The 21,532-nt window shown below is 45.3% G+C and overlaps 1 protein-coding gene across 1 annotated transcript in view; it reads left to right on the top strand.

Moving 5' to 3' along the window:
• Nucleotides 1–21,532, top strand: part of TSPAN4 (tetraspanin 4) — a 356,522-nt gene that overhangs the window by 108,492 nt on the left and 226,498 nt on the right. The window contains exon 3 of the mRNA XM_026108255.2: nt 7,255–7,302. The gene's annotated coding sequence lies outside the window, so the exon portion shown is untranslated. The remainder of the gene's footprint in view (nt 1–7,254; nt 7,303–21,532) is intronic.

Genomic DNA, 21,532 nt, shown 5'->3' with positions numbered 1-21,532 from the left:
AAGAGAGACAGGGAGAGACTTCTCAACATGCTGTTGTCACTGCCCGAACTCTTTTTAGGCTTTATCTTTCCAGGCTGCAGAGTTTGCGAGGTGAAAGTCACCTCTTCTGGAAACTCCACGTGGTTTCTGTAGAACGGAACAAGTGCCCCTGGATTAGACTGTGGCTCCTGATTTATGAAAATGCCACTGTATCCAGGTTGCTTCAGGCAATTGTGAAAAGCTCTGACAAAGACTGGGCTCAGAAGAGAAGCCAGCTTGACCAGTTACCTGCCCTACGCTGCTGTTTGTGTTGGGATGCCTGTCACTAGGGCTGCACCGTGGAACTAGAACGCTGAAATGGTGTAGGAAGACATCCCCTCCTCAGAAAAGGGAGTGGGAGTCCTGAGCTTTCAGTGCCCAGTTTATCACATGGCCCCACAGACAGTTATATTAGCATAATGAAGGTGCTAAGATGCACACACACACACACACACACACACACACAAGGTAATGAAGGAGTGGGGATTTAGGACTACTTCGCAGTGCACTTAGACAAACAGTGGAAAACCAGACAGGTGCATTTAGCATAGTGCTGTTCAGTTCCTCGGAGGGTTGCTGCCAGCATCATAAGCCTTGTAAACCATCTATACTGAAGCATCCATTTAAAAACTGTGTAGGGAAATGAACCCCTCAATGGTTATGCACTTAGTGGAGATGTAACCCCACCACCTTTTTCTGTATGCTGGCCATCTTCGGGGAGTGAAAGGTACTGCTTGTTCACCCTTTTATCATCAAGATCCACATTACACTGGCTGCAGATTTTTGGAATGAGGGCGGAGAGGGAGATAAAGACAATTAATTCCTCACAGGTGTCTCTATGGTAGATAGCCATTGCGAGTGTCATAAAACAATGCAAACAGGCTAAATGTGGTAGCAGGCATCCCCTTTGCTGCCGCCTTGCATCACTTCTTCTTTACTGCATCCTTGACAGAAGACTGTCCTCTCTTCTCCCAAAGCATCTGTCACAGTGTCTGTTAGTGAGCATTGGTGCACAGTAGGAGTAGATCTACAGAGCAGGATAGCTGGTGTGGATGGTCCACAATCTGTGTATGTAGTTTAGACTAGCTCCAGTCTAGTCCAGTGGATGCCCGTTAGCATTTGGAGTGCGCTGAGCACTCTCATGGGGTGCATCTTCAGGTTTCATTTCATCCAAGAGGAATCGGTCCAGTTTGTGTACTGCTCCAGGATGACAGCCAGTGTACAGTGGGGATGACGGGACAGTTGCTTCAGAACCACACTCTTATTTTGAATGGAAATAGTAACGTAGATGTAGCTGCTGTCACTTCTCTCATCAGGGCAGTCCTGGGTTTCAACTGGCCTTTCGTTCTTCCCTTGCTACTTTCCACAGCCAGTCTTGTTTGCCCATCCCCTCTGAAAACATTTAAAACTGAATCCATCATCTTTTCTTTGACCGCTTTGACCTTGCCCTCACTATATTTATATATCTATCTAGCAGTTCTTGAGGTATGTGGTACAAAAGAGGTAAGGAAAGGAGAGAGAGAGCGCAAAGGAAGGGAAAAGCACTTTTCTGTGTCCACCACAGAGGAAGGAGAGAAAAATGCAAGAAAGAGAGAAGAGCCTGTAGTTCCTTTCCCCTATCCTATCACTCCATTTTGGACTGAATAACCTGAAGGACTGTGTGCTTTCTCTGCTGCTAAGCTGCTACTGGAGAGAGTCAAAGCAAGTAGGAATAGAGTTATGGCCACAGCTAGCTCTCGTTCCCGTTGCAGGGAGTGGAATGATCTGTAGCTGTGCAGTGTCCTGCAGTTTCTCTCAGTGGGCAAGTGATGGCTACCCCTGCCAGCCATTGCAACCGGGCAGTCATGGGATTATCTTAATGCTTCTCAGATGTTTTCCTTATCATCCCCTCATCACATATGTACTTTGTGCCTCCAAATTTATGAAATGTCATAGTGTACTCTCTCTGATACATGCTACAGAACCATGTTCCTCCTTGGCTGTGTATCCTTGGAGAATGTACCTTGGAAGAAAGGTCCACAGTTTCCTCCTACATAAGTTTTCATAACAAATTTTGCACGGATATGAATATGCACACTGATAACTCTTATGCCATCCATTCATGATGGTGACCTTAGCAGGTGAGGAGAATGTACATCACTAGAAAGTAGTCCACAGAAGTGCAGGAAATTTTAAAATATCGACTACTCTTTGTGGATAGTGAAATTAGCCTCCATAGAACTACGTGCTGCCCGAAATCATTTCTGGTATCCAAGCTATCCTACTCTATTCCCGAAGTGTAAGAGAAAGAAAATATCATAAACCTGACTTTAGAGATTAGTTTAGCAGGAGAAGAGTTGCCTAAAGTTAGAGAAGTTGTGTGTGTCAGAGCCAGGATTTGAATCGTAATCTTCTGAATCTCAGATTGGTACCTTTGCCACCAAAGTAGTCTCTGGAGAAGAAAAGCTTACAATCACACTGCAATGGCATCAGTCACAGTTGTAGCTTTGGGGAAGTGACTGGTCAGAAGCATATCTGTTAGCCAAATGTTTCTCATTTTTGTGTTTGCATGAGAGAAGCTGTGTGTATTCTAATTTGGTTAAAAATTCAACTTCATCTTAATTAGAAGTTGTTGTTATCTAAAAACTTTGCAGCACTCCCACATTTCTCTTGACAGCTCGGGCTGTGTGGCACAGACAAGTTAGGATGGCTTTAAATGTCAAAATATGCTTTTCATTTTTGTGTGTATATATATATCAATGCATTATCAAGTAAAATAAAACCCTGCAGTGTGACAGAATACGTTTCTTTAATTGCCATCACTCTTTAGATGAATTTGTGGCTGTCAGGAGAAATTCGTGCTTCTAGAAATGTTGGAAACCTGAATCATCTAGGCTGGAAAGAAGGCTAGGCCTTGCTCTGTGTACCTCTTGCTTCTCTTGTGGAGTATTGGTGGAGGTGGTTGAGCTGATTTGAGTACATTTGTTTCTGAATGCTTTCTCTTGGTTTGCTAATTACCTACCAGGCCGTGCGTCATGCAGAACTCTGGCCATATTCCTTGGTTTTATCAGTGACTTTTATTGTTTGTGGAAATAAAGAAGTAGTAGAAAGCCTGCCTCCTGAGAGCACTGGCTCTTCACGTTTTCGTAGTGAGTGGCCCTGCTGCTGTAAAATTTGTGCAGCGAGAAGCCCTTGTCCCTGGTGAGTTAGAGGCTTGCTTCCCTTGCTCAGAGGTGGGGGTGAGACAGCAGTAGATTGGAGTTTGGAATCAGTTAGCTAAAGTTTGCTGGCAGCCTGGACAACCTGGACCAGCCAAACAGACGTTAAAGGTGCACTGGCTTGTCTCCTGCAGGCCATTCCCACACGCTATTTAATTCCCTCCAAATACCAGCTACAACAAGAATGAGTGCCGGACAGTGGTTAGAACGAAAGCCCGGGATAGGCAGCAGGATTGATCTACTAATTTTTAGCCTCCGATTCTGTAGTACAAGGCCATCCTTTTTCAGCTACAACATTGCTTATACCTCCTTGTTTCAGGGCCAAGACAGGGTTATCAATAGTATCTACTCATATTAGAATTGATATATAGGATGTGCAGGAATGTCTGCTGAGAGTGTGCTAATAGTCTTTGGAGAGCAAAAATACGGATCTGAGTTGATGCAGAGAGTGGAAGGGCAGCTGCTTCCTCCCAACTGTACTTTTTCCCCATGTTCTTTTTACAGGAAAATTGACATGTTTTCCATGTCCAAAATTTGCTTTTGCTCTACTTTAGAAATAAGATATATCCAATAATAATTTCAGTTTGAAAAAATCTTTTTTGCTGATTGTGATTTTTAAACAAATGCTTATGTCTTACAAGAAATTAGGAATAGAAAGGATATTCTCTGCTTAGGTGAAACTTTTACAGTGCCAAAATAGTTTCTAGAAAATGCGATTTATATGACCAAAAAAATTGTTTTTCCAAGTATAAAAGGGCATAACCAGTGGGGTAGTATGTCTTTTCTGCTTATGAATTTGAGGATATATAGACAATCTGAGAAGTGAGTGTCTCTCTAAAATATAACATGCTTAGTTTTGCCCTAGCCAAAATTGACAGGTGGATTCCAGTGCTATCTTTACTGTTGGTGTGTTCGTGCATGTGTGGGTGTTAGCTCTGCCATCGGGTTTCTCCCGTGAAAGTAAGCGAGCTCAGGTTGGGAAATAAAGGCTGCTCAGAGGTTCGTGGGGGCAGAGGGCCGAGGAATGACAACCGCAGGGCGTTTTGTCAGAGGGGAACTCGACCGTGAGTTTGAAAGCCCCTGGCCTGGGTACGGCCACGCGTGGGCAGCTTCCGACGGGAAACGTGAAATAGCGTGGGCAGCACCTGGGCAGGAGCGTGGAACATAAAGTGTCATAGCAGAGCCACCGATGAGGATGGTGTTGTGGGGATCAGGGCTGAATTTTCACACGGGTTTCGGTGGGATGCAAAATAGCAGCACGGGTTAATAAAAGGGGACCCTTGCCAGACATGATCAGTCAACGGTATTTCTAACTTGTCTGTCTGAAAGAAGCAGATATTTAGGAAAGTATCATATAATCCCCTAATTATAATGTCATGAAAAGAAAAGCAAAACCTTTTTATGTGCTCTTTGCTCTCCCTCACTGCGTGCTGGACAGCAGTACGGCAACCGTGTCTGCCGCTGACTGACCGAAAGGTCGTGACTGCCAAGGTTAAAATACCCTTTACCCAAGGCAGGGGAGCAGAGAAGGTGGGTTTGTAAGCTCAGCTGATGGCCATCAGCTGTGGTGGTCCCAATCCTCCTTACTCCTCTTGCCTTGCCAGTCCCATGTCAACCTGCTACCTGAGCTGTGCGTGTCCTCTCTCCACCGGTCTGGCCAAAAAAGGCGCTAAGGGGAAATCTGAGACTGCTCGCTGGGCTGGGCTGGGCTGTACCATACCTGCTCACGGTGCCGGGCTCACAGACGAGCTTTGAGGAGACGACGAGGAGCAGCTGCTGTGAGGGACAGGGGCTGCGGCAGTGGCGCCTCAGGGGCGGAGGCGTGAGGCGGGAAACGTGAGGCGTGTGGCAAGAAACGCGAGGCGGGAAAGGTGAGGCACGAGGCATGAGGCGCGCGTCAGGAGGTGCGAGGCGGGAAACGCGAGGTGTGAGGCGCGCGTCAGGAGGCGCGAGGCGGGAAACACGAGGCGTGAGGCGCGCGGCAGGAGGCGTGAGGCGCGAGGCGGGAAACACGAGGCATGAGGCGCGCGGCAGGAGGCGCGAGGCGGGAAAGGTGAGGCGCGCGTCAGGAGGCGTGAGGCGGGAGGCGTGCAGCGGGAAACGCTAGGCGTGAGGCGCGCGGCAGGAGGCGCATGGCGCGCGGCAGGAAACGTGAGGCGTGCGGCAGGAGACGCGAGGCGTGAGGCGCACGGCAGGAGGCGTGAGGCGGGAAGCGTGAGGCGCCTGGCAGGAAATGTAAGGCGTGAGGCGCGAGGCATGAGGCGCACGTCAGGAGGCGCAAGGTGGGAAACGCGAGGCGTGAGGCGCCCGTCAGGAGGCGTGAGGCGTGCGACGGGAAATGCGAGGCGCGTGGTGGGAAACGCGAGGCGTGAGGCGCGTGGTGGGAAACGCGAGGCGTGAGGCGCGCGGCGGGAAACGCGAGGCGTGTGGCAGGAAACGCGAGGCGTGAGGCGCGCGGCAGGAGGCGGGAAACGTGAGGCGCGAGGCGCGTGGCAGGAGGTGCGAGGTGGGAAACGCGAGGCGTGAGGCGGGCGGTAGGAGACGCGAGGCATGAGGCGCGTGGTAGGAGGCATGAGGTGCGAGGTGGGAAGCGCGAGGCGCGCGGCAGGAGACGTGAGGTGGGAAACATGAGGCGCGTGGCAGGAAATGCGAGGCGTGAGGCGCGCAGCACGAGGCGGGAAACGCAAGGTGTGAGGTGCGTCAGGAGGCGCGAGGCGGGAAACGTGAGGCGGGAAATATGAGGTGAAGCGCGCGGTGGGAAACGCGAGGCGCGAGGCGGGAAACGCGAGGCGTGAGGCGCACGGCAGGAGGCATGAGGTGCGAGGCAGGAAACGTGAGGCGAGGCGCGCAGCAGGAGGCATGAGGCGCGAGGCTGGAAACGCGAGGCGTGAGGCGCGCGGCTCACGCTGCCTCCCTCTGCCACATAAGGATGGCTGGCGGGCGCGAAGCAGCCTGCCTCAGGAGCGGCCCTAGGCTGGGCCCACGGCAGGGATCTGGTGAGTTTGGGCTCCCTGGCCGCCTCAGGGCAGGTAGGCTGTTCGATGCCACGGAGTGGATGGGGGTAGAGCTTTTCCTGGGAAGGGGCCAGGCTGGGAGAGCACAGCAGAGCCTGGGTCTCGCTCGGCATGGCTGAGGGCTGGGGGCAGGCCTGTCCCCAGCATGGGCGCCCGCAGGTGAGCCAGGCTCCCCTCATGCGGCACCACCTTATGGGCCACGCCGGTGCCTGGGGGCTCTGTGCCCCGCGGCGCTCGCCTGCCCCACCACATTGACCTGACTGGTTTCCTTAAGTTTATCTTGCAGGAACTGTGCTCTTTTAAAAGGTAGGGATCTTTGCGAACTGTACGCCTGAGCTGCAGGTACCCCCTTCACTCCGTGCAGAGAAGGGGTCTTCGAACCTGCGGTGGGGAGAAGCGATGCTCCAGAGCGGTTCCCTTCCGCAGCAGCGTCCCTGAGGGCAGTTGGGGTTTGGTCTCCCTTTTTATTAAGGGAGTGGTGAAATTATTTTTAGTGGTGAAAATGTGGTGTTTTTAACACAACCTATGTCGTCTTTTTCCACTTTTCTTCTTAATTTGGTATTTCCATGGTAGATTTCCGTCCAGATAGAGGGATTTTTGCCAGAAGAGCCTTTCAAGTGAGGCATTCAGCCTCTTAAGTAAGTCTCAAAAATAAAGGAACTTTGTAAAACGTCATGGTTTTTGTGTGTCTCTCTCCATCTGCATTAGGCACATAGGTGTCGACTCCCCCACCCCATCTAAGGTATCCACTGTAACTGTAATCACTTACAGGATGCAGCAAAGGCTGTAACTATGGTCATTCTCAAAAGAGTTGGAAATACAGTATAATTTATGTAAATTCAAACTGGGGACTTGCTTATACCTACCGTATACCTACTTTTTCAAGTACTGTTCACCTCAGTGTGCGTATTCAGGTGAAAAAAACGTAAACATATATTCAGACCTGTCAGGATTTTCTTATCTGGCATATTTTTTATTTCCAGATTCTTAATTTTTTAAATCTTTTTTCTGTTTTTTTTATGCAGGTTTCTGCAGAACATATTGCAAGGCATAAGCAAGTGGCAGAAACAGAGGTGAGTATCTTGCCTTCCCATAGATGTTGTATGCTTTTCTCATCCTGCCTTGATCTGGACATTTTGTTTTCCTCCTTGTTACTTGTTTGGGATAATGCAGAGTTATCAGAACTGTCACTCTTGTGGGATGCCAGCATGACGGAGGGGCCTGCCTTGGAAAACATTTACAAAGGCAGCCTGGCTTCTGAAAGTATGCGTTTCCCACATAGTAGGAGCTGCAGGTTACATGGAGTTGTCTGTCTTACTAAAGCATGCCTATGTTAATCATGCTTTTGTAAATATTTCAGATGAATCTAGGGGAAAATCTTGGTCATTCATGAATTGTATTTAAAAAAAAAAAAAACATGGATCAGCTGTTTGTCAATTTTGGGAACACAGTGGGATAACCACAGTCATCTGGTTGCTAATGTCTGTGACAGCAGAGTGAAGAGCATACTTTCAGGCTTAATACCATGTTGTGAAGGACGTTCGCAAATCAGTAATCCTAAAACTGGTTGTATTATTACTGCTTTGTAGTATTACAGCATATGTGTTAGGCCAGCTAAAAAAAATACATACACACCAGTTCTGGGCATATTGTATTTTGAAGTTACTCCCAAGAACCATATGAAGAATATGAGGAGGGGATCTAGGGAACAAATAGAGGCAAACTTAGACAACAATAAGATTGCTTGTCTGATGCTTTAAACATAAATGTCACCAATAATTTCTAGCTAAGGTGCAGAAATCAACAATTGTTGTTCCAAATAACTTTCCTCCTTTCTTTTAGAACACTTAATTTTGGCGTATGTTTATTACTGAGCCTCCTTTTGTGCACTGCGTAGATCTGAAGTCGTATGTTGTCATTTGAGGGTCTCTAGCAGGGGTACTGGAGGCGCTGACCTTGATGCTAACTTTTTTCTCTGGCTTGGTTAACGGTGCTCAGACTTTGGATCCCTTTAGCACTGCATGGCCTGCTCATGAGCTGGATCTCTGGGTTGAGAGATGCTGTTCAAATGGCAATTTCAGGTAGGAAATTACAGATAAACAGCAACAAGGCTCCAGCATCACCTTGAGCCCCATTTAAAAAGGGACTCGGGCAAGTCTGATCTTTGTTGCAGCAGATGTACCACATGAGTCAGAGATGGCTGTATTTTCTGTCTTTGGTTTCTTCAACTTCACTTACCTGGTTTGGTATTTTGTTACTTTGAGAGAAAATCTGTGAATTAAATTCCAGACATAGAATCGTCTTAGTCTTGTGCTGCTGTCAAGAAAGCATATACTCTCACAGGAGCAGCCAGACAAGTTGGTAGGACACAACCTTTTCTTCTTCTCCCTAAGACGAACAAGGAGAGACTAGCTCTGATTAAAATGCAGCCAGAACCTCTAATACTGTAGTATTATATTAATAGTGGTGCTGGTCTCTACAAAAATAGCTGTTAAATGGAGAGTAAAGAGCTTTCCATATTTGCTAAAGCTGTAATGAAAATGGTGGAGCTGTCATAAATATGATGTTCTTAGCTAAAATGATTATGGCTTAACAATTTTCCAATGCATTGCATTGGGTTATTTCCAGCACATTGAGATATTAGTGTTGTAAAGGTTTAATAGAAAATCTTGACAGTGAGTCTGTATATATTACAGAGAGAAAGGCAGACGGTGATTTTGAAATCCACTCACATTCTTATCTGCCTTCTTTACATTGCTTCCATGTTCATTTGTTGTCATTTTTCCATGCATCTCTCTCTCTCAAGAAACACTTGATCCAATTCTTGGCTGTGGATTGCAAAGTTCAGTGGCTGATGTGATGTAAACTACGTGAGCCTAATGGTCCTTATAGCCTTTAAATACACTGGCTCAATCCTCAGCAGGGATAAATCCATAGCTTTTCACAGAAGGGGCTGCAGTGCCAATCTACAGTGCTTGAAGACTCCCCACAGTGATGCGTCTTTGATGCAAATGACTAGCTGTAAGAAAAGCTGGTGTTTACAAGGAGTCAGGCATGCATAGGTTAACATTGAACTGTGAAGCAGGGACAGAAGTTACATTTGATAGATCTTTGTTAAATGCCAGGGAACTTGGGGAAAATTTAAATAGATGGATACCAGCCTCTGTGATGATAATGGAACAACGCTAGCGGAGCAAATACACAGAATTATTTTATTCCAAATGGCAAATTGACTAGTGCTGTTCACTTATGGTCCACGCAGTGGGGAAGTGCATTCATCTCAGTGTAGTTCTGATCTCAGTTTGAGTCTTGGCTCAGTAGCAGAAACTTCAGCGTTGGATGGCTCCAGCTTTCATTATTGTCGATTCTGTTCCTTCCTTATTTCTCCAGAATAAGGGCTGAACATTTGTTGGCATGTTTTCATTGATCCCTAATGGGCTTTGTAAGTGGAGGGAAAAACATGTATGTTTGGAAATTATTTTGCTGATCTGCAGGAATATTACTTTCTTTTTTGTGTTTGTGTGTTCTGGAGTAAAAGGAGAATAACTCGTTCCTCTTGAGGCCAAGAACTTCGCTGAGGACAGGGCGGCATTATGATCTTTGTGACTTCTGTGGAGATCTCACTTAGCATGTTGCCAAGAGCGCGGGGTGCCTCAGAAATAACGCGTTGCAAATACTGCTAGAGAATACTTGTTTATCTCATACTAAAGAAAGCACTTCACCCTCTGGTGTGGAGCAGCATTGCCGTTTGCAGTTAGGCAGTGTAACAGGAAACAATCTTTTCTTAATCTTTGGGTATCTTTTGCATCTCAGTCAAGGAAAAATGCAACACAGCATTGGCTAGCCTCATCAGGCAGCTATGCAGAGTCCCCTGATTCTCACCTTTGTTTTTCAGGGTTGTGACTTGTGTTTGTAAGATGGGGCTATTTAGTTGCTTAGTTAAGTATATGCTGAAGTGCCTTTAGGAATCCCTAGCCTTCTGTGTAGATAACTTACAAAGAAATAAAAAAAGGTGTTTGCACTCCTGTGAAAATGAGGCCTTTTTCCAAAGAAGGTATCACTGCACAAGCTAGAGGAGTCGGATGTGTATTTATTTCACTGCCCCCTAGTCCACAGCTTTTGCAAGGTGTGTAGGTGAGCTTAGGTGCGTAGTGCCCGTGGAATCCTGCAAGGGTTAAGCATGTACCTTAAGCGCTTACTACTAATACATCAGTAACAGTGTTTTGGTAGCTTTGCTGGCCTAAGGAACATATGTGAGGAAGATTTTCAGGGGAGGAGTACTGTATTTTAGTAAGTCAACTGATACAGCTAGGGAAAACAGACGAGCTCTGAGAATCAGTAAAGCTAAAAGAAAATGCTGGTGGAGAGTTACTGTGACATATGAGGACTTTCAGGAATTGTCTTCTAGAAATACTTTGATGCAGGTGGTAAATGCTTGGAAGGCAAGAGCATGTGCATGCATACATGTCAGAAGAAATAGCGTTTAAGCTGCTCTGTTTTATTGGTAGCTGCAATATGTGTCTAAATGAGGCTTCCAGGGCTTGTAACCATGCAGCGGGTGTGTGCTGACATTCAGCCGTTAGGTGCTTCTTCCACTGTCTGCCTCTCCCACTGGCTGCCCTTCTCCAGGGACCCGACCTCTCCAGGCAGCAGCTGCCAATGTGATCACCTTAGCTGGCTGCTGCTACTGGATCTCTTTTGAATTCCATCTCCAGGTGATCAGAGCTGCAAAATCTGGCTCGGTATTGGATACGTCACTTAGATTTCTTTCTTGGGTAGTAAGTGTTGCATTGTGTAGTGCTGAGAAACTGGTGGGACCAACCTACCCCTGTGAAAGATACTTTCCAGATTTGTTCCATCAGATAACAGATGTGATTAACCAAGGCTCAACTGTCTCCTTTAATCACACCTTCAATTACTTGGTCGATGTGTGTGAGCTGTTAATGTAGGTACGCTGTTTAGCTTTTCCAGATAAGAGCACCTTGTGCCAGATGAGAGTTGAGGGGGTTAGACATACCCTTTTAGAAGCATAGCCGATAAACCACAAACAGTGGCAGCTTTGAGCTAGCACAGTAACACAGGCTGTCGTCTGTCTTCCAGCCTACTCTGAAAAATACTGGGCTGACTGCATGCTGCTGTGTTTACTGCGTACCCTGGACATGATTAGGACTCCAAGATGCATAGTGGTCCTGCTTAAATATGAAATATTCTACTGAATTTATTTGGGGAAGAGCTGGTGTATGGGAATTCTGCACTGAGCTAATGACTGATTCTCCCTAACACCAAAGAAGTGCATCATGTTCTTAGTCTTCCCCTCTGGAAAGCCTGGAAGAACTGAAAAATGTTTCAGTGTAGAGAACACTGCTACCTATAAAGGTAGGCTTTATGATTAAGGAGGCCCCTGTTATAACTCATGCAAGCCAAATGGCATTTCTTACATACCCTGTTTCAAATTTAATTAAAACGGCTGAAGGAGAAAAGCATTTTTTTTTCTGTTGAATGCTGCATGTGCAATTTCATTTAGCAAAGTTAAAAGGCTGAGCTTTTATGCTGCTGTCCTGTCACGGTCATATTTGGTCCTCCATTTCCTGCCAATTTGTGCTCTAACAGATCAGACTAGGAGCTGTTATGTGAATGTGGTAACACAGGAGATATTTTTTCATTAGATGCTATGATATTCCTTATTTGTGCATATTTTTTTAGAGATCATCCTTTTAGCTCCTGATGTAGGAGAGTGAAATTAAGAAAGAGAAAAAACAAAGAAGGAGGAAAGAACAGCCTGTGATTTAAGAAAGTATTTAGGGGAAAGTGTCTACAAGAATTTCTGTAAGACAACTCTTATTTGATGCATTTGCATTATCTGACAAATGCCATGTAACAATAAAAGAAGCCAAAATTAAAGGTAAGCACATGTGAAGTGAAAATCAGTGCAATCAGTTCCTGGTCTCTGCCACCTGAATTGGGTTGATTCTGTACATACCATTTCCCTGTGAAGGGGATAAGGCTTCTCCCAGCGTTGAGTGCAACATTGAAATTACGTGAACACCAATGAAGCTCGCAATTAGCAAAACTTGCAATTAGCAGCTGCCCTATGCTGTGGTTGCCAGCTTGGCTTCTGGTAGCTCTACAGCTGTTTCTCTCTCTAGTGTATGTGCCTTTTTGATGCGTGATGATGACAACTAGTTGTGACCACTGGCACTTGGACCTGCTGAAGAAGAAGAAATGAGTGCCTGTTTGTGGGTATCTTTTTGCTGGGTTTCTATCTTCATGCCAGTGCAAAGGCATTATCAAGTTGGGAACTAAGCTTACAACACACCTCTCCTCCTTTCAGTGAAGGAACAGAGCTGTTATCCAAAATTGCAAATTGCTTTTCTGTTTTCTCGATTGTGCTTAAAATGTCTTAAAAGATGCCTCTCATTGTCCTAATTTTCAAAAGTGAGAGAAATAGTCTGTATTTCCTGGAAGAAAAAAAAACTTAAATCTTTTTGAAAGTTGACACCCTAAATTGCTGCTTGGGGCAGGGGGATATTTCCTCTCCTTCCTCCTTTCTTGTATGTTAAGGCCTCTCTGGTAATGTGAGGGCTGCTGTGTTACTTTTGGCAATTTCTTCTTTGGATACCTAAAAACATGTAGGCTTTGTGTAGTGGTGTGTTTTGTTTTGTTTTTGACCACTGATCCCAAGCCACTGTTTTGCTTTCCATAAGGCATAAAATCTAACTCAGAGGGGGAAAGAATTTTCTTTTAAAAGCAAATGTATAAATAACGTTTTAAACTCAAAATCGGCAAACATGGAGGCCCTCACAGATGGCGTCATATTTTAATCCCAGTTTTAGACATTCCCCTGACCGGTGTTTGCACCCTGTAGCATTGCTGTATAAACCAGTAAATTCTGCCAGGAGAATGGGGGATAATTCATCTCTGGTATTGGCAGTCTCCAGGAGAACAAGGTTAAAAATTCAGGGAGGTGGTCTGGGCTCTTCTCTTCCTGTTTTTCACAAAATTTGGAGCTTGTTAAATATAAGGTATTGACAGCAGGAGATACGATGAGATGGCCTCTGCTTTATACTAATAAAGCTTTTTCTTTTTTCTTTTTTTTTTCCCCCTTTGAATTATATTTAGTAGTATGTGAACTTTAAGTGTTCTACTGGAAAGAAATTAGCTTTGTGCCAGTAAGCCTCTTAGGCCTTCTGTTATTTGTGAGACCCAGTAATATGAGGCACTCTCTATTCTGCAGCCAGATGGACAACCTGTACTTCCCAATTCTTAGCTAGAAAGTGACAGAAAGTGTGAGGCTGGACGCCGCAACTGAAAGGGAGTTCTGGAAAGTCAGCTCATTGCAGAAATAGCAGAAGTCTGTTCACTGAGAATAATCCCTCATGGAGACACAAATTCACAGTAACAGCATTTCTTCTGCTTTATTTCCCACAGCACAAGGTTAAAGTGGCTCAGGCTTGTGGACATTACAAGCTTATATTGCTCCTTTATTTATTTAGCACCTTTTCTGAGCTTCAGGTCATTTATGTCAGATCCTGGCCCACTTAAGGTATGTTTCATGTTCCTCGGCACACTTTAATTGTAGCGTCGTTATTCCCTGCGGTACCTCCTTCATTGCTGTTTTTCCGGTGCTCCCTACACTTTTTTAATAGACTCTCTGAGAGCATGAAACAGCTCAGAAGTGAGTCCAGCACAGGACTCACTTAAAGGGCCACATCTTTCAGAGCGGCAGAGTCAGTCCACGTGACACTAGAGATACTCAGTTGTGAGTGATCAGAGAAATATTCCTCTGATTATTGTGTTACTTTTTTGTAAAAGGAGTATCTCCAGAGTGCGGATTGCTATGGCACTGAGTATATCTGGTCAAGAATTTATCTTGGAGTAACGCCCAGTGTTAAGGTACTAAAGCTTAAGTTGTAGCTGCTCTTTGAAGGAACATTAAATGGGTTGCTACATCTAAAACTCGCTAGGAAGCTGGGAGGTTATGGCATCCGCTTAATGTGGATCTTAACTCTCTTCCTGTGAACTTGGCAGCCTCACCTTTTGCATGGTGTTTCTTGCAACATCCTCAAAACTCTAGATAGGATGGACTGTTTTTGTACGGTGTGATTGATGCCGTTGAGCTCTTCTTACCTAGGCCTTCAGATGCTTCCACAGATTAAGATTAATAATAAGTGACTATTGTTGGTAGTTCTCTCAGTTTTGCATCTTGCCTCTTGTGTTTTAACTGCAGATTCCTCAAAAATGTCTACAGTTATTTTTCATTGTCTAAAACTACACATGAACAAGTCAGTGAGTCTATTGGTTCCTAGGGAATTTGGGCCATTACGCACGTCCAGCTATGCCCTTCTTGGTGGAGTGTTCTCCGCCGAAATATTTGTATGTGGTGGTGATTATAGCGGATTATGGAAAAAAATGTTGTTCTTTATTGTTATTTCTCCCTCTACAGTAAGAATACATTCTGTCTTTTTTTCTTTCTGCAGTACATTCATAGGCTCTATTAGGTGGAAGACAGCACAGCTGTAAAAGTTTCTAGTGGTCAGTGTCCTCTATATAATCTGGAGAAGTTAGCTGAGATGTCTGAGATGTTAGCTCTGATTTGATGCTAATTATTAGTTTCAGACAATCCATTATATTTCTGGATGCTTTCTATAAAAAGCCGCTGTTGTCCACTTTGTGAATTTTTGCGGGTCTGCCTTGGCCTTGTGGCTGCGTTTTCCTTAAAAGTAAAAAACAGGCACGTAGTGATTTTATTTGTGTCTACAATCTGTCAATTAGCTGAAGATGTTGTTACATATTTGTTAAATGCAGACTGGGATTGGTGGTTTACAAGACAAACCAAATAGGCAGTCATTGCTCTGAGCTAATCTTATCTCCTGAAAGCAAAGCATTTCTGAGGAATTTCTAATTTTGACAACTGGGATCAAATGTCTGACTTCTGAGGGCTGACAATAATGCCAGGGTCTGAGCTGCTTTGTCCTGTTGATAGCAACTGTGCGGTTCAAAAACCACACTAAATACCAGTGAACCATGCATCTTAGCTGGTTAGGCTGAGGGCGTGTGTGTGTGTGTTTAGGGTAAGGCATGAGCTTTAGAAGTCTCTGTGGGACAGAAATACTGCGGCTGCTCAAGGGTAAAAATAGTTCTGGGCTTTCAATGGCTGCATTCCACGGCCGGAGCCTCGAACCATGAAGCAGGGCTGGGCGCTCAGTCTGCGCGAGCCCGGCCGAGGGAGCTCCGCCGGCGTGCCCGGGAGGGCAGCAGCCAGCCGAGATGGGCCCCAGCCCGACACCACTTATACTCTGGGAGGGACCCGTCTTGCTTGTGCAGCCTCAGCAAGGTACCGTACGTTAATGTTTGGGTTTCCAGTAGCAGTTTAGTTGCTTGACTGAATAAATCTGCTGAACCATGTAAAATTTCTCACTAAACCAAAGAAGACTTTATTTAAAAGAAAAAAAAAAAAAGTGGCTCTTCTGTGTGAATTCAGCTTTACCGAGACTTGTAGCTTCCCACATTAAAAGCTTCCAGAGACCTGGAATGAGGCGTTTTGACTGGAAGGTTTTGCTGCTCATTCCTACCTGAACACTGTTTTGCACGTAAGCTTGTCCTTGATTTTTGGATGACAATCTTTTTTGCTTGATTCCAGAAATTTTCTAGCCTGGAAATCTCATCTGGGAATTTAGATACTTAAATAATTACTGCTCTTTCAAAGCCTTCCTGCAATAGTGCTTTTTAAAAATGGTACCTAAAGCGTAGGTGCTTAACTCAAAGATCTCTGCTCTAAAAGTTCAAACTGTCATGTTGAGGTACAGGATCTGTGTGGTTTGGAATCCATTTCTGATGGAGTTCAGATGATTATTCTGACTGGTTTAAAGCCAGGCACAATTTCATGAAAGAAAGACTTTTGTACTCAGAGTGAAGACTTTTAATTGAAAGTGTGGCTAGGATGTTACAGAAGTTTGTGTCCAACATTACCTTTAAAAGCTTTTTTTCTTTTTTTCATCTCTGAGGCGTACGTATCTTCCAGGCCATCTTTAGTAGGACCTTGAGAGATCAATGAAGTTCCTGAAGTTTCTGGCATGTCCTGTGGGCTGAATACCTGGGGTTGATCCTCCCTCCTCCAGGGTGAGGAGCTAGAAGTCGTGCTGCTAGAAGTACCCACGCCAGCTGTGCGCGCGGGTTGCCTGCTCCGTGAGTGCCCAGGGCGACGCTGTGTGACTCCATACCCAGACACTGCTCAGCCAGGCGCAGTGTTCAAGTGCATTCATCTGTTCTCTTTCTAGGCACCGGCACACAGCTGTGCACACTCATCTGACGCTCTCGGCGTACGTGTTTGTGCCCGTGTGCTCTGCGCTGCTTCGGCAAGCCGTGTGCAGCTGCAGGTGCCTGCCTGTGCTTCGCTGGCACTTGGCACATAGCCTGGGCACCTACAGCTGTGCTGTCCCCAGGTACTGCTTGGATGGGCTTGCGTTAAAGGAGCCTAGTAGTTTAGCACGGCCCTGTGCACCGATCCTATGTTACTTCAGCAAACCAAGTGCCAAAGCTATTTGTGCCTCATTTTTTTTATTTTCTCACATGCTAGCACAGCTTACCTCCCTGCATGTTGCTGATTTTCAGGTAGAGGATACTGTTTCCTCATGCAGCTCCCAGATCACGAGGCTGATCTGTAACAGACAAATACAGAGAGTTTGGGAAATGTTTTCACATGGAGAAACAACTTCGTAAATGAGAAGCTTATCACTCTAAGATGAGTAAAACTGTAGAAATCAAAGTATTTTCATGACATAGGCTATGTTAGTGAAGTGTTAGATACTATGATAGGATAAGTAGCAAACATCAGCAGTTGTAAGATCTATATACTTTTATTTTACTTGAGATTCCGTAATGTGTATGGCACAGGACCTGGGTTCTGCTTCAGCCTTGCTGACAGATTTGAGTCATCTGATTTTCTCGCTTTTCTGTTTCCAGTCCGAATAATGAGGGTAATTTTACAACAGAGGTATTGTGGGGATAAAATCAATTAATGGATGCTGAATGCTTATGTAACTAGGAAGTAGCCATTAACCACCCATCTAGAATCAAATATGTGTTTTGGGTTGCTAAAAACAAGCTTGTGTAATGAGGCAGCTGTCTTCCATTCAGTCCAGAACTGCCTGTGACCACTCTCCTGAAGGTTATAACTTAAATGACTTGACCTGTGCTCAGGTGTACCTGCTTATCATAAATGTATGTGCCAGTCTCATTTTTACCCCCCTGAATTTGCCAGATTACCTGCCAATGCTGCCTTTCTTGGGAGGCCACATCTCACTTCTGAATCAGGAGTTTGGTGGCATTCTTACTAATGCAGTTTTACAGAAGGGGAATATGGGTTGCAGACAGCTTTGGGAACCTCCTTTAGCTTGTGTAAAGTCCCAGGATAAGAATAGATGCAGTAATCCTGCCTCCCCATGTCTCATGCGCTGCCCTCGCTGCATCTTCCCCTATTGGGAAGTTTGCTTGGAGTGAACTTTGGGAAATATGTTGCAGGACATTAGGTTAGTCATCAGTACTGCACTAAAATAGTTGGAGGGGTATTTTAAAGAAGTGACATGGCAAAACTGCTGGTGTAACTATCAATACCGGAGCTGCCGAAAATAACAAGAACATGAGGAAGTCATTGCTAACTGCAGCGCTTTATCTAATGCCATTTTTTGCCTACTGTGCATAAAGTAATGAAAGCTATCTGAAGTATTCAGCCTATGGGCCCTGATATTATGCACCCTTTGTGTTAGGAATTACAACACTGCAAACTATCTGCTGGAGTTGTCAGCCAAGGTGACTAAGTGAAGATTCAGATGCTTGGCCAAACTGTCCAGATTTTATTATCATTTGAAACCTCATTAGAGATGAGCCATGACTGTGATACTAAAGGTTGGCATTTTGGAGGTGGTTCAGACCCTGATTCTTGATAACTCAAATTTTCATGTATTCTTTTAGAATCTGAAAATTTTTGCTTCCCCACATACTTTGTGTTCAGTCCTGATCTGGTTATGTGATGGGAGTGGGTAAGAGACAAGATGCATTTTATAGCCAAAATGATGTTGACAGATTGGAGATATAGTCTGAAAAAATGATAAATGCAATGTATTTCATTTGAGAAATAATCAACTGCATAAATGCAGGTAGTTTTGTAGAAGATGATCTGAGGGTTATCATAGGTTACAAGGTGAATTTAAGTTGAGAGTGCTGTGATGTTTAAAAGGTAAAGCCATCTTGCTGTGCGAAAGCAGAATGCTCGACCCATGGGACCCGTGAAATGATCCTTCAGTTTGGCACATAGTACAGCCTCAGCTGGGGTCTATTTCGGATTCAGATTTTGGGAGCTGCAGTTGAAAGACATGGATCAACTGGGCAAATTAATATGAGTACAGTGAGAGTGATCAAAACCTAAACAACAAAATCTAGAAGGAAAGATGAGTTGAGTTGGAGATCTTTGGGAAAGAAGAGGGGGCTTGGGAAATTTAATGACAATTTGCAAACATGCAAATGGCTGCTGGAAAGAGGAAGGCAAGAGCTATTCTTTGTACACCTAGGGCAAGAAGTAAGGCTTCAGTTACAGAATGGAAGATTGAGGTTTATTAATACTAAAATTTCCAGTGCTAGAGAAGCTGAAACAGTTTGGGGAAACTGCAGTCTCCACGCTGGCTGCTCACTGAGAAGAGATGAGGTAGCTGGCTGTCTGGGGCAACAGAGGTCTGACCAGTTCCACCTTTGGTGGTGGGATCTTTTCAGGTCTCTTCCAATCCTGTGATTCTGTAATTCTGCATGATTATATGCTTTAATGTCCTTAGTTCTCTGCAGAAAGGAACTGGCCTCAGCATCCCCGGGAGCATTCGTTCTCACAGCTAAGGCTGATGCTATTACAGATAATAGTAGCTAGGCAGGGGACGAGGCTGGATGGATGTGTAATCTTTTGGCAGCCAGAAACAACATGGAAAAATGATTCAGAAATAATGGCTTATTCTCAGCTTCGTGAGGTACAGGAGCTGTAGGGCAACGCGTTGAATTGTCAGGTGGTAGATGCAAAGCAGGAAAGTACTTTTTCGCACAGTGTTTCGTTAACCTGAGGAACTTACTGCTGTAGGGTATTGAGGACACTGAAAGCAATTATACAATTTTATGCCAGCAAAATCTGTCAAAAGCTTTTAAACGCAAAGATACCAGTTCCAGCTCGGGAATTTCCTGAGCCACGTGTTGCTGGCAGCTGGGATTGTATACCCTGGAGGCTATCGCTATCTGTGTGCCCTGTTCTTATACTCTCGGCACTTGCAGATGCTGCCTGTCAGAGTTTGAATGGAGAGCTGGGCCCAAAACGTATTTGAGGAGTGTTTTCTCTTTCTCCAGGCTCCAATGCATAGCTTGTGGAGGCTTTCACATGCCTGACAAACAGTACATTTAAAATAGCCTTTTGCCTGTCAGGATTGGAAAAAAGAGGCCTAGCTGGGACTTATTCTGTCCCCAGGTGAAAAGTAATCTCTCAGCACTCCCACTTGAAGTTTAGAAGTGCAGTGGAGCAGCTGAGGCAGAGCAGGAAGAGGGAGCAGAGAGAGTCGTAGCCAGGCATCCGGCACTCTCGCGTCTTCCCTGGGAATTACAGGGCACGTGCTTCCGAGATTATTTCCAGCCAGCACTGTGCTGCAAAATACCAGGTCTTTGCTATAGATGGTAAATTAGTAAGCCCCATCATCAGACACATCCGTACACATCTCATTTCTGAGTATGAAGCATGGCATGGCTTACAGGAGGAAATGCAAGTAACCAAGAGGTATGCGAGCAAGGTTGGATAGAAACTACATTACGAGTATGTGCTGTTTTTTCCCCTCTAACAAGATTTCTCTGTCTTTAGCAGGATGATATTATGAATGATCTTAAAATAATTTCTATAGCTGACATTGTGCCATCCTGTTAGGATGATGTGCTGCAAGGATATAACTGTGCGGTGTCGGCATGCCAGGAGGTGGCACGCGAGCAGCAGACTCTCGATTCCTTTCTGCCTTTGAGCTTTCCTCTGCCAACGCTAACACCACTGTGCTGACAGGAGATGCCTTGGGTTTCACCTGTGGGGCAGACAGCTCAGGGCGTTGGCAGAAGAGGACTGAGCACAATGGCAGGGGCTGTCCGGTGAAGGAACCCAGGGCCAGGAAAAGCCGCGATAAGGGCTAGGCACCTCTGATAATGCTCAGCGTGGTACAGGATGGAGTCTGATGAGGGAGCCTGCTGGGGCATACTGTTATAAGGAATATTCCTGGCAGGCAGTGTGCAGATAGGTAACAAAATGGAAATCAGGCAGAATAATGTCCACAGGAAAGGGCTTTAGACCGACAAAATGCAAGCTGTTGAATAAGTGGTACGCCAGTATGGAACAGGGTCTTCTATCCGTAAAGCACAGCACCTCCATCAGTGAGCAAAAAGATTCAGGTTCAGATCTGGGAAGGTAGTATGGCACCTAGCTCTTTCTGAATTTGTTAGGAGACTAAAAATACCTTTACAAGTCTGGTCCAAAGCAATAGGAGGCAAGAGCCCGTTGAGGATTGGACTCGTTGTGGGGCAGGTGCACTTGGCCTTTGAGTTATTTATCTAGAACAGCGGTTAGAAGTCATTATTTTAGAAGCTGCCCCTAAATATAAGTTGAAAAGCAGCATATTTGCAAAAACTTGCTCAGAATTTTGTGAATTTCTTTCTAGATATTATACTTACCTAGATATCGTCATCAGATCTCTTTCTAGTTATCATCTAGATGTCTCAAGATTCTCTGCTCTGTTCTTCTAACAAGTCAGACATTTTAACGAAAAGTAAAAACATCCCATAATCTAAGCAGTCTAAACAAATATATGTGAAGTTAAAATTATAAAAAGAAACATCACTTTAACAGATCAGATTTCACTACAAATGGTCCCAAAGCATTTTCTAAGTAATGTGAATTTAAAAGCAACAGCAGTCTCCTTGATAGGCATGGCAAAGATGACCACAGCAGGCTGGAGCGCTGGCCTGGTGGAGCTCTTGTTCCCTCCTGGACATGGCCCAATCCTGCAGATCTCAGAAGCAGCCCTTCGTTTCCTGGGTGGTTCAGCTCACCAGCCAGAACAGCTATTGCCCGAGGGCAATTTCGGGCCCTACAAACTGAGAGCAGCCTGCAAGCTGCTGTACTTTCGGCTTCCTGAATTGGCGCGTGGCATGGGAGCTGCCCGGAGAGTGGCAGCCCGTGTGCCCGCTTGGGAGCAGCGGCAGGAGAAGGGCGTGTGTGGCCGGCGCGGGGCATGCTGCCTTTGC

Source organism: Dromaius novaehollandiae, chromosome 5 (assembly GCF_036370855.1).
Source record: "Dromaius novaehollandiae isolate bDroNov1 chromosome 5, bDroNov1.hap1, whole genome shotgun sequence".
Lineage (NCBI taxonomy): Eukaryota > Metazoa > Chordata > Aves > Casuariiformes > Dromaiidae > Dromaius > Dromaius novaehollandiae.
This window is presented reverse-complemented; position numbering and strand designations above follow the sequence as displayed.